We start from the raw sequence: 13,412 nt of genomic DNA on the forward strand, positions 1-13,412 counted from the left end.
GTCTTCTTTCCATTTCTCTGTCCTCATGGCGTGCCCCTCCTCTCTGCTCTGCACTGCAAAGACTCAGCATCTTGTACTGGCCAAGGTCCAGGTCCCCCTGCACCACATATTTGCCAGGAATGCCAGATCGTCCTTACTTGGCCCACTTACTGCCCACTCATGCTTCTGATCTCGGTCCCTCCCTAGGGGAAACCTTTCCTGAACTTTGTAACTAAAGCAAAGCCTTCTCCTGGGTGCTCTCATTGTTCCAGAGACCTGCCTGCACAGCAATTGTACCAGTTAAACCTTTACATTAACTGGAGTGACAGATATGTTAGTGTCCACTGCTGCCTCGCAGGAATAAAGCCAGAAAAGGTAAGGCCCTATCTGTATGCATTTCTACAGTCTAGTGTGCTTAGTGAAATATTGTTTAAGAAGAATGAGTTGGACATGGCAGCATGGCTGGAAAGTGATGGATTGAGGATTTAAACATACTTCTTTCTGGTTCTAGAGAGTTGGCTGCTAACACTATTCACTTTGGGACAGTGTCATTTTAGGACTGATAAGGGTACTTTTTGCTAAGATCAAATATATTTTGGGTCCATCAGGTGAAGTTTGATAAAAGTGGGTTATTCAGAACCCACTGATAAGCAGAGCTGCCTGACCAAGATTTTCAGATTTTGCATCAAAGAGAAAAGTAATGAAAGTGGGCTGATGGGAGGGGAAGGAGGGCTGAAAAGTGAAGCAGGAACAGCTATTTCTATAGTGCCCTTGACCCTGCCTTTCTCTGTTCTTCACTCTGGTTGAAACTGACCACCCTGAGTGCATTCAGATAATGATAAATTATCTCTGTCACACTGTGTGTGTGTGTGTGTGTGTGTGTGTGTGTGTGTGTGTTTGGCTATGTACAAAAGAGGCAGCTTCTGTGAATAAATGAAGCCTTGTAATTAAGGAATTTGTTGTAAATGGCAAGATGCATTGGTGCTTGGTCCTTAGTACTCCTCGCTGAGGCCACATTTCCTTGAACTGGCTTGTATTTGCCACTGACACTACTAGCAGCAGGATGGAGGGGAGGAAGGAAGACACCAGGTGTTGCAATGCTTAGCGCCTGCTTTCAGCTTTGCTGCAAACTAAAACACTGACTGACTTTGGTTAACCCCCTAACCTCTTTGAGCCTCAGTTTTTTCATCTGAAAAAATCAATGATGGTTTGAATTTCTTCCGAATATGACATTCAGTTATCTCTCTCTCCATTGTGAAAGCACTGGGAGCTATTGTTCTCCTGTGTCTGGTGGACATTATGACTTCTGCATTATCAAGGGGCCCTCTCTAACCTAAATAACCCCCCAAAGAAATTAAGTTTGTAATCATTTCTGCCTGGTAAGCGAAATGACAGGAGAAAAGAGCTAGTTGTCAATAGCCCTGTGGATGGCGAATTAATGGGATCTGAGCAAACAGTTGCTTATAGAGCCATAATTTGCCTTTCGTTTTCCTTTGCAACTCAGAAAAAAGTGAATAATTTTCAAAGAGCCTCTCATTGAACGTATTTTTTAAAAACATGTCATTGGCAAAAGGGGCACTTGGTTGCTTGATTGCCATATATCTCTGAGTATGTGGAACAGTTATTTTTAGCTGGGGGTAACTAGCTGAGAAGAAAGCTGCAGCATCTTGGAGGCAGAAGAATCTTTGTATGTCTTATGTTGGCATGGAGAAAGCAAAGCGAAAGGGAAGAGTATAAAAGGTTGTTAACTAGATAAGGGGTCAGCTGCATTTCCTCTGGCTGCTCAGAGGTGAGGCCCTAAAGCAATGGAGACAACATTGTGGGTGGGAATGTGTTTGCAGGGTCTAATTAGTTTACCCAAGAAAAGCAAAAAAGAGACAGGTCTAAAAATATGTAGATTGTAAAATTCATGGCTTCATTTGCTCTTCTTTGCCTTTGAAACCTTTTAAAAACCTTATAGTAGAACAATTTGTAATCCTTGAAGCCTTTTTGCTACCACTCTTGTCAGCTTGTCTAAGGCCACCGTAACTTATCAGCTACTGGGGAAAGTTGTTTAAACTCTCTAAGCCTCCTTTTTTCCCACTGGTTCACTTAGGGGCACCAATTCCTAATGTTTCTGCCTGAGTTATTGTTTTTCAGATCCCATAATTGTTTGCATATGTGCTTTATAAGATGCGTCACCTAGCACACGTTGTGGGCAACCTCAGGTGTAGAAGTTAGGACATCTTTGTGCCTGGATTTGGCTGTTACTAACAAGACGGAACGGGGAGGAAGGGCAGAGTAGACTACTGTAGAATTTTTCTGGATTCTTTTGGTTTCTCCAGAAAATGATACTGTTCTTATATTTAAAGATAACTATCTGCCTAGGCGTATTGAAATTCTAAGGTTGACACCACTTTGCATTGATCCTAGGGCAGGGTTTCAGGATTGCTGGAACATCATCATCCTTTTACAGTATAGATATCAGTCAGCAGGCTGGTCATGGCCTCCTCAGTGTGCAATCTTCTTACTGATGGTGGGCGTCAGTGGGCTGGACTCACAGTTTGCATCTCTTAGGCTGGGCAGGCCCATGGTGGCAATGGAAAAATTTCATGGGAACATACATCAGAAGTAATAAGAAATCCATCTTCTTAAAGCCTTCATAGGAGATTTCCTGAAGATTTATAAAAGGCACTTCATTAATCAAATGACTCTGATGTTTCCCCTCCCTGGAAGAAATTCAGGTCACCAGCCCACTTAAAATCATTGTGTTCTCCTTTTGCAGTAACCTCTGCTCATATAATTTCTTTATGGCATATTATATACTATTAACTTAATATCCTGATTAGTGGAGCTAGCAAACACTCAGTATCACTATAAACTGCAGTATCATAACTGACTTCCTTTAAAAATCATCTAATGTTTCTTTAAAATCACTGGTGCTTTTGTAAATTAGTTCATATTTAGGAATATGAACATTTTATCATGCTGGAAAATTATTTGAATTCCTTTTCATTTAAAACCTATAGCTTTCTATTTAATCTAGCTTTCACAAATATTTTATTTGCCCACTATAGAAAAATCGAGTTTAGAGATAAATGTAAAGTCACTCATAGCTCCATCCAAAAGTCAACAACTCTTAATATCATTATTTTTGTTCTTGTTCTCAGTATTTTTGCTGAATCTATGTTTCGTAGAGTTTCATCATATGTCAGATAAAACAGCATATATATGAGTTTTTAAACAATACATTTTTATTGTCATAGATGAAATACACATTTAATATGGTATGACTAGGTCACATAGAGAGATATAACAAAGAAAATTAAAGTCATTTAAAATCTTACCAAATCTAATAACAATAAACCTTTCGATGTATTTTCTCAGAATACTTTTTCCTATGCCTTTTATATTTTCTTGATTATCAAGTACTTCAAGCGTATAGAAAAGACAGAAACTAATATCAGCAGCAATGGAAAATTTTAAAATATGGGTATTTTTCTGCATGTGTTTCAGATTGTTTAGTTTTTGTTGTCCTTTGCCCTCCCCACGTGTCCCTTTATTTTCCTGGCAAAACAAAGCATTACAGATATAGTTGCAGCTTCCTATACTCAATTTTATTTTTATAAAACTTATTGATATTGAAATGTCTACCTCTGGTCTACTTACTTTCCCTGCCGAATAATACTTTACCATATGGAAATACCACGATGTACAATTACATGCATAGTGCCGTATACATTTGTTTACAGGTTTCTTGGGAAGAATCTCTCTTACTGTGTTCCCAGAAGAGGGATTGGTAAGTTGTAGGGGAGGCTTGTCTTCATTTTTACTATGAATTTCCAATTGTTTAAAGTAGTTGTAACAATTTCTATTCCCACAGGAAATGTGGGGAAACTTGTTTTGTGTTTGGCTTCACTTGATATTCCTAGGCTTTTACTTTTTGTTTGCAATCTTATGAATGTAAAATGGTATGTTTTAATTTATATTGTGCGCAGACTTTATTATTCGGGACACATGTAACCTTTCTCATGCACCACTGTCATGGGTTTGTTTTCAATTTAACTCATTTATTAAGCACGGAAAATTGTGAGGTTTCTCAAAGATGGCGATGAGAACTGCTGATGGATTTGCTGCATTAGATCCACCCTCTCCAGCTCTGGCCCTCTAGTGTCAGTATTTCTGCCTTCCATTTATGGTGCTTCCTCTTTTCAGGTTCTGGGAACATTCTGGCTGTAGAAATCAGTTGCAGTAATTGGAAGAACTTTTACTAAAGTGATTACTTGTCTTCTTACCTAGTAATTATGCAGACTGTAAAATATATTTATGAAAAAATTCAAGTTATATACAAAACTAGACACTACCAAAGCATATACAAAGTTCATGATCCCTTTTATTTTTCTCTTCTTCCTCTTCCAATATATAACCACTTGTAGAGAGCCCCTACTATTTCCTTTGTATTTATGTTTCTGTCCAAATGCAATAGATATTCTCTAACATATCTCCTTGGATCCATGAGAAGAAGGTGAATGTAATTTTTAAAAATGAATATGATATCTCTACATCAACACAGTATTGCATTATACGGAAATAAGAGAAAGAATCTAACTCTTCCATGGACATTTAGGTTGCTTGTAGTTTTCTATTATTTTAAACAGTGTTGTGGAAAACGTTCTTGTAAATGTCTTTGGACATCGATGTGAAAATTGTCTTAGGAGATATTTGTAGAAATGCTATTTACATGGTCTTTTTTGCCTACTTTATTCATTTTTATTTAGAACATTTTATAGAAATTTAGGAATTGGTGACTTCTAAGTAGGTGTAAAACACAGTACCGGTTCAGGCATGGTGGCTCACACCTGTAATCCCAGCACTTCGGGAGGCCGAGGCAGGTGGATTACGAGGTCAAGAGATCGAGACCATCTTGGTCAACATGGTGAAACCCCATCTTTACTAAAGATACAAAAAATTAGCTGGGCATGGTGGTGCGTTCCTGTAGTCCCAGCTACTTGGGAGGCTGAGGCACGAGAATTGCCTGAACCCAGAAGGCGGAGCTTGCAGTGAGCCGAGATCACGCCATTGCACTTCAGCCTGGGTGGCATGAGCAAAACTCCATCTCAAAAACAAAACAAAACAAAACAAAAAACACAGTACCTGGATTCTCTGAGCTTTATGTTCTGTTTGAAGCAGGGGAAGTGACAGTAACTACCTGTTAGGGTGATTTTGAGGATTAAATGAGATACTGTGTACAAAGTTTATAGCATGGGTTTTGGATCACAGCAGAGACTAGAAAGTTCAGTTTTGCCTCCTCTTAGTCGGTTCCGAACCCAAATATACTTTTAAATATTCTTTCAGAACAGATATTAAAGTTTGATAGAAATAGAATTATATTGTGATCACTCCATATGTAAGGTTTCTTTTAGTCAAGAAAATGTTTTTGATATTCAGCCATGTTGTTGCACATTTCAATAGTTCTTTCCTTTTTTATCCTCCTATCTCAGGTCTTAAAAAAGGAATACTGCAAAAAAAAATGAAACAGTATTTCCACTTGTATTCGGTTTTGGTCTACAGTTGACATTGTTCTCAAGTATCACTAACAGGTTCCCATGGAGAGAAAAATTTATTTTTTGTCCACAACATAACAGGAATTATAACAGATGCAGAAGGCCTACTAGCCCTGTGTGAAAATCATCATGTTGACTATATTTCTCAAAAGTTAAACTCAGGTGTAGGGGCAGCTGTCAGTCTGTTTCCTCACTATCAATCCCACCACTTTTATTTTTTCATTTGGGGAAAAATAATAATGACAGTAAGAACAATGAAAAAATAATAAAAGGACAGTAAAAAGGTTGAATGCACTGGCTGTGGCAGGGAGCAATCAGAAATGGTTTGTTATTTCCCTTCACTTTATCAAAGTTGCTACGTGGACTCATTCTTACCCACCTGTTGGGTAGAATCTTTGATATTTTCTATTTCACTGAGCAATTTAAGATATTAAGAAATTCTGTCTAGTTCAAAACAGGAGCAGAAAACCAAGCACCACACTTTCTCACTCATAATTGGGAGTCGAACAGTGAGAACACATGGACACAGGGAGGGAACAACACACATTGGGGCCAGTTGGGGGTCAGAGGAGGGTGAGACGGGGAGACCATTAGGACAAATAGCTAGTGCATGTGAAGCTTAAAACCTAGATGAACGGTTGATAGGTGCAGCAAAGCACCATGGTACACATATACCTATATAATAAACCTACACATTCTGCACCTGTATCCTGGAACTTAAGAAAAATCCTGTTTAGTTTAATTTCCAAACTCAAAAATCCCATTCAGCTTAAAACTTAACCCTTTTTTACATATTTTAACACATGAAATAATCAACAATGAAAACAGGTAGAGGTTGAGCATCTCTGATCCATAAACCCCAAAATCCAAAATATTCCAAGATCTGAAATTCATCCACATCGATGGCTGAGATAGCGATATGTGTGCTTTCTGATGGTTCAATGTATACGAACTTTGATTCGTGCACAAAATTGCAAAAAATATGTAAAATTTTATTTGCGTTATGTGTATGAGGTGTACGTAAACATAGGTGAATTTTGTGTTTAGACTTCAGTTATATCTTTAAGAGATCTCTTTATGTATATGTAAATGTTCCAAAATATGAAAAAAGTTTAAAATCCAAAACTCTTTTAGTCCCAAGGAATTCAGATAAGGAATATTCAACCACTACATCTAATAAGTCATGGATAGTTTAAAATGAAATTTTAAAAGTATTTAAAGAGTCCAAAAGACATCAGGAGAAAAGGGACAGGACAAAAAGTGGGGAAGGGGATGCAAACAAAAAGAAACAAAATAATGAAACAAACCATTAAATTGTAAGCTTGAATCCAATTACATCATTCAACCACTAATAAATCTATATTTAATAACGTTAAATGTTATTGAATCATACCACATACTCCAATTAAAGTGCCAGAATTGATTTAAAAAACCCACAAGACCCAGTGCTGTATATGAAATACACACTTTGAATAGAAAAAAAGAAGACAAATATACGTAGGTCTAAATAAGTACATTTGAATTTTTTTAAGACAGTGTCCTACTCTATCTCCTAGACTGGAGTACAGTGGTGCAATCTCTGCTCACTGTAAACTCCGCCTCCTGGGTTCGAGCAATTCTCCTGCCTCAGCCTTTTGAGTAGCCGGGAATACAGAAACCTGCCACCATGCCTAGCTAAATGTTGGGGTATTTTTAATAAAGCTGGGGTTTCACTGCATTGGATAGGCTTGTCCTAAACTTTTGACCTCAAGTGATCTACCTGCCTCAGCCTCCCAAAGTGCTGGGATTGCAGGTGTGAGCCACTGTACCTGACCCTAAATGAGTACATTTAAAATGATATACTATGCAAACCGTCAGCAATGGAAGTGTGAAGAAGCTATATTAATACCAAATAAAATATGCTTAAGTCAAAACAGTATTTCCAAAGATAAAGAGGGATAGTTCATGATTACAGAAGAGTCATTTCATCAAAAAAATGGATTAAAAATAATTTGTGCCTCAATTTGCACAAAACAAAACTGAACTAAAGGAATAAACAAACAATCCACAATTTTGATTGGTGATTTTAATACCCATCTCCCAAGCAATTGATAGATAAAATAGACAAAATCTTAGTCAAGATGCAGATGACCTGAACAACACTCTCCAGCATCTTAAACAAACCAATGGAAGACGACACCCAATAACCACAGAATACTGTATGTTTCAAGTACATGTAGTGTTCACTAGGATAGGTCACATGCTAGGTCATAAAACAAGACTGAATAGATTAAATCAAATTGAATTCATGCAGTGTATGTTACCTGACCACAATAGGATTAAAACAGAAATTAACAATAAGAGAACTAGGAAAGCTCCAAGTACTTGGAGATTAAACATAATACACAAGCCCAAGAAGAAATCAAAAGGTAGAATATAAAATATTTTATTCTAAGGGATAATCAAAATACAACATGCCAACACTTATGAATTACAGCTATGGGAGTTCCCAGAGGGAAGTGTAGCCGTATATGCTTATAAAGCAATAGAAGAAAAAGAGAAAGGTCTAAAATCAATGACGTAAATGTTCACCTAAAGAAGATTGAAAACACACACACACAGAGCAAAGAAAACTCCAACGAAGTAGTAAGAAGGAAACAATAAAGGTAAAAGTGCAGAGATAAACCAAATTGAAGACAGACAAAATAATAGAGAAAACTAACAAAGCAAAGAAGCTGGTTGTTTTAAAATATCAACATTAATAAACCTTAAGCTACTCTGATAATGAAAAAAAGAGAGGAAACACAAATGGTCAGTATCAATATCAGAAGTGAAAGCGAAGTGAAACTATCACTACAGATCCTGCAGACGTGAAAAGGATAATAAGAGACTATCATAAACAACGTCATGGTGACAAATTCTGCAACTTAGATGAAATGAACAAAGTATCTGAAAAATACAACAAAAACTAACACGAATTTTGCAGAAAATGTGTCTGGGAAAATTAAAAGATACATTAAACAAAAGAATATGCAAGCCACAGCCTGACAGAAAATGGTCATAAATCTATTTTCAGTAAAGAGCCTGATGTCCAGAATATAGAAAGCAGTTTTATAACCTGAAAATAAGGCTGGGCACAGTGGCTCACACCTGTAATGCCAGTACTTTGGGAGGCCGAGGAGGATGAATGGCTTAAGGCCAGGAGTTTGAGACCAGTCTGGGCAATATGGTGAGACCCTGATACCTAGTATAAGTACAAAAAATTAGCCTTGTATGTTGGCTAATATCAATACAAAAAGTTAGCCTGGTATCAGCTAATTGGGAGACTGAGGTGGGAGGATCGCTTGAGCCCAGGAAGCAGAGGCTGTAATGAGCCAAGGTTGCACCATTGCCTTCCAGCCTGGATGACAGAACAACTAAAAGAAAAAAGAGAACAATTACAGTTTAGAAGGGGAAAAAATTTGGGGAGCCACTTTGCAAAGATAATATACAAGTGGGACAAAATGGTTAACATCAAGGAAATGCAGATTAAAACCACAGTGAGATACTACTACACACCCCACAAAATAACTAGGTTGGGAAAGACTAAACACCAAATGTTGGCAAGAATACAGCACAACTATGACTATTGCTAATGGGACTATAAAACAGTACAACTACTTTGTCAAATTTCTGGAATTTTCTTATAGAACGAATATACATCTCATCTCTAATAAATTTCCGAGTTAGGAATCTACCCCAATTAGTGAAAATACATGTTAATAAAAATACTTATAGAAGACCACAATAGCTTTACTCATAATAATCAAAAGTTGAAAATATTTCTGGTGACCACAAATAGAGGATCAGGTAGCGAACTACGTTATTTCATAGCATGAAATACTACTCAGCAATAAAAATGAAAGAGATACTGATATGTGTAACCTGACTGATAAATATAAAAATTATTTTGTGGACTGAAGGGAGCCTTATATATAGGGTTATCACAACATGATTCAAGTTATGTGGAATTTCTAAAGTTGGCAAACTTAGTCTACAATGAAAAAAATCCAAGGGTACAGAGCTGGAGACAAGTCATGAGGAAACTTTCTGGGATTGTATTAGTCCGTTTTTTCACTGCTGATAAAGACATACGTGATACTGGGTACTTTATTCAAAAAAGGTTTAAGGGACTCACAGTTGCACCTGGCTGGGGAGGCCTCATCATCACGGCAGAAAGTCAAAGGGACATCTTACATGGTGGCAGACAAGAAAGAAATGAGAAACAAGCAAAAGGGCTCTCCTTTTATAGAAGCATCAGCTCTTGTGAGACTTATTCACTATCACAAGAACAGTATGGGGGAAACTGTCACCATGATTAAATTCTCTCCCACCAGGTCCCTCCCACAACACGTGGGAATTCTGGGAGCTACAATTCAAGAAGAGATTTGGGTGAGGACACAGCCAAACCATATCAGGGATTATAGTAATGTTCTTTATTTGATAGAGTTTTGGGTTACACATATGTATACTTTTGTCAAAATTCGGTAAATACATACTTAAAATTTTTGCATTTCATCATTTGTAAACTTTACACCAAAAGGAAAAAAAAAGGTACCAAATTCTAGTTAATGCACGTTGAGTTACTGATGTCTGCAATTTACTTTAAAATGCCTAAAAACTATAATGGATTACTGGATGGATAGAAAGATGGATCTATGGATGGACATGAGATAAAACAAGACTCCAAGTTGGTGAAGATACAGTTAAAGTGTTCACTGTAAAGTTTTTTCAACTTTGTTGTAGGTTCATAAATGTTCATGATAAAATGTCAACGAAAACAATTTTCATCCCTCCTCCTCTGTGACAGCCTCAGCCTGAGAAATCCACAGTGAGAAGGGAAAGGAGGGCAGTGTGTTTGTTTATGACCACCCACCCTCACTTCTTAGCAGTGCTTTCTGGCTCTTCTATGGTTGGATAGGGGCAGGGAGAAAGGAGAGACAGAGGAACAGATAGGGCTTTATTGAATAGTTCAGCTGTATTATGGTGTCACATTTTAGGAGCAGTCATGCAGTCTTGGGCCCTTTGTCATGCGTTCCTGAGAAATTCTCCTGGTAGGGATCTCTGACAGCAGTTCACTACCTCAGGTAATACAGTTTCTAGGAAGCCACTAAGAGCCCTCCTACCACCTGCCTCTGGGGGTCCTGGGCAGCCTCTTCCTTACCCCTGGCAGGAAGCTTTTCAGGGCAGCGTCCTCCTTAAAATCAATGGTTTTCTCTATTATGGAATTCCTATTTGGCCCATATAAAACATGCAAACACCTTTGTTTGGCTTAACTTGAAGTACGGGCCACTCCCAGCTCCAGTCTTTATCGCTTCTATCTGCCCCATTATTTCAACTTGGCCACAGCCTTTTGCCTTTGGATTGTATTCAGATGGGATAGCAGTTCCCGTGTTCTCCAGCCTTCAGGGACGTGAGCTAATCAGCTTGAATGGTTAAATAGAAGTTCCTGTTCAGGCAGCTCATTAGCTTTAAAATGAAGCAGCAGCATTTTCCCATCCATGAGAATTGGGTGAGGAGGGAGTTCATACAACACACAACCCTTTCAAAAGTCTTCAGTGTAATTAAAAAAAATGCCCAGCGTGGTGGCTCACATCTGTAATCCCAGTACTTTGGGCAGCTCAGGTAGGCAGATCATAAGGTCAGGCTTTGGAGACTACCCTGGCAAACATGGGGAGACCCTGTCTCTACTAAAAATTAAAAAATTAGCTGAGTGTAGTAGTGGGCCCCTGTAATTCCAGCTACTCAGGAGGCTTAGGCAGGAAAATCACTTCAACCTGAGAGGCAGAAGTTGTAGTGAGCCGAGATCATGCCACTGCACTCCAGCCTCGGGAACAGAGCAAGACTCTGTCTTAAAAAAGAGAATTTTTAGTCCTCTCCTATAAAGGTAAGAGGTAGATAATAACCTATTCTGGCAAAACGGGTTCTTGCCCACACCATTTGAAAAGTCTAGAACCTGATTGTAAATGAAAGGATTCTTGACAACTACTGTTTGGCGCTTGATCTTTGACTCCAATGCCAAACGTGGAGAAGACAGCATGTTTCCACTGTTCTGAAAACAGTAGCTAATCTGTGCTTCCCTTTGCTGTCTCGAGTATAGTAAAACATTTATGAGGTACAGAGGCTTGAAGAAAAGTATTTTAGAAGTGGAGTCAGAACTCCACTGTGGAAAGGGGGCTGAGAGAATCATGAATCCGATTCCTTCTCTTGCCAGAGGAGACTCAGATTTGTGATGTGGTTTCTCTGGGTAAACATGAGTAAGTAACAGAAGAGATCAGTAAAACTCTGGTCCACTGCTTAGAAATTAGTGTTTTATGACCTCCCCTCTGCCAGGGAAATAAGCATGAAGACAGCGCTTTTCCTCCCACTATTTTTAAAACCCAGATGAGCAGGTGTTCTATTGCTCCACGTGGTGCGCTTTTGAACTGAGAGGGACTGAGCACGGAGAAGCCAGAGTAGCACTGCCCCCACCTTGGGCCACCTGAAACTCATCATGCTGCTTTCTTTGGAGCGGCTGCCAATTTAAAAGAAGACTTAAGGGGTTGCATTTGGCTCTGTGATTCTGCTGGAAGGAGGCCTGAGTAAGGTTGAGCTGAGGTTGCAGAGGAAAGGAGCCGTTTGTCCCACAACCTGAACAAAACAGAACTATGATGAAGCAGCATTGTCCATCTGAGGTAATATCCAAGGTACATTGCCTCATGTCAAGAAAATCAAGGACGTGAATACACATGGAGTGAGGTTAAGAATGGAGGTTTTACAGGCAAAAGAAGAAAAGAGAACATCTCTCTCTTCTGCAGAGAGAGAGAGGGGCTTCTGAGTGTGTTTTCTGGTTTTCTGGTGAACTGCACAAGGTTTTATAGACTTGTTGAGGAGGTGGTGTTTGATTTACATAGGGTCCAAATATGGGTTGGACCAGGTGAGAGTTTTACATAGCTCGTGAAGAAGCTGGCTATCCACCCGAATCTTCTTATGCATATAGGTTTTCTACTTGGCCAGTGCATGTTTTCTGTCCCTTACTGCACTTGTGGTTGATAAAGAAAAAGGAAGATGAAGCCGTCAGGTTGAGCATGCCTGGAAGCCAAGTAGCCTCCTATTGTTACAGCTGCTGGCATTCGCCTGTGCAAGCTTCCAGCTTGCTTGTCTATATCTGCAGCTCGATTTTACAGGCCGCTCTTTGTTAGAAATGGATTTGGGGCTGCTTTTTATTCAAAGGGAAACCTTACCAAAGAATTCCTTACTTTCAATCTCTGACTAAATAATTTCTTTAGAACTCCTGTATCAATGGGACTTCTGGATTACAGTTGAAGTAGTTTTGGCTGATCATCAACTCTGCCTCCACTTAATAGTGAATGCTTTTATTTTCTATGTTTCAAGGAGGGACTCTTTGCTTCTTGCCCTTCTTCAGAATAGCAGTGTGGAAATTGCATTTAAGAACACCTGTTGGGCACAGTGGCTCACACCTGTAATCCTAGAAATTTAGGAGGCTAATATGGGAAATTGCTTCAGGCCAGGAATTTGAGAGCAGTCTGGGCAACATAGCGGTACCCCATCTCTCAAAAAAAAATTACTGGGTGTGGGGATGCATACCTGCTGCCCTGTTGGCCCAGCTTCAGTCAGGAGGCCATGGCAGAAAGGTCACTTGAGCTCAGGAGTTTGGGGCTGCAGTGAGCTATGGTCATGCCACTGTACTCAAGCCTGGGTGACTCCATCTCTTGAAAAACACAACAAAAACCAACAAAAGCCCACTTTCTATCTGGAATGGGAACCGGTAGAGCCTTATGACAGTGAGTGACTCAGAGGCAGAGCAAACGTTTGGCCACAGTTTAATGGTGCAATTTGAACCTTGTGTTTGTCCTACTGACAGAGACTGTG

This window comes from Callithrix jacchus, chromosome 20, assembly GCF_049354715.1.
Source record: "Callithrix jacchus isolate 240 chromosome 20, calJac240_pri, whole genome shotgun sequence".
In the NCBI taxonomy this organism is placed as follows: Eukaryota; Metazoa; Chordata; class Mammalia; order Primates; family Cebidae; genus Callithrix; species Callithrix jacchus.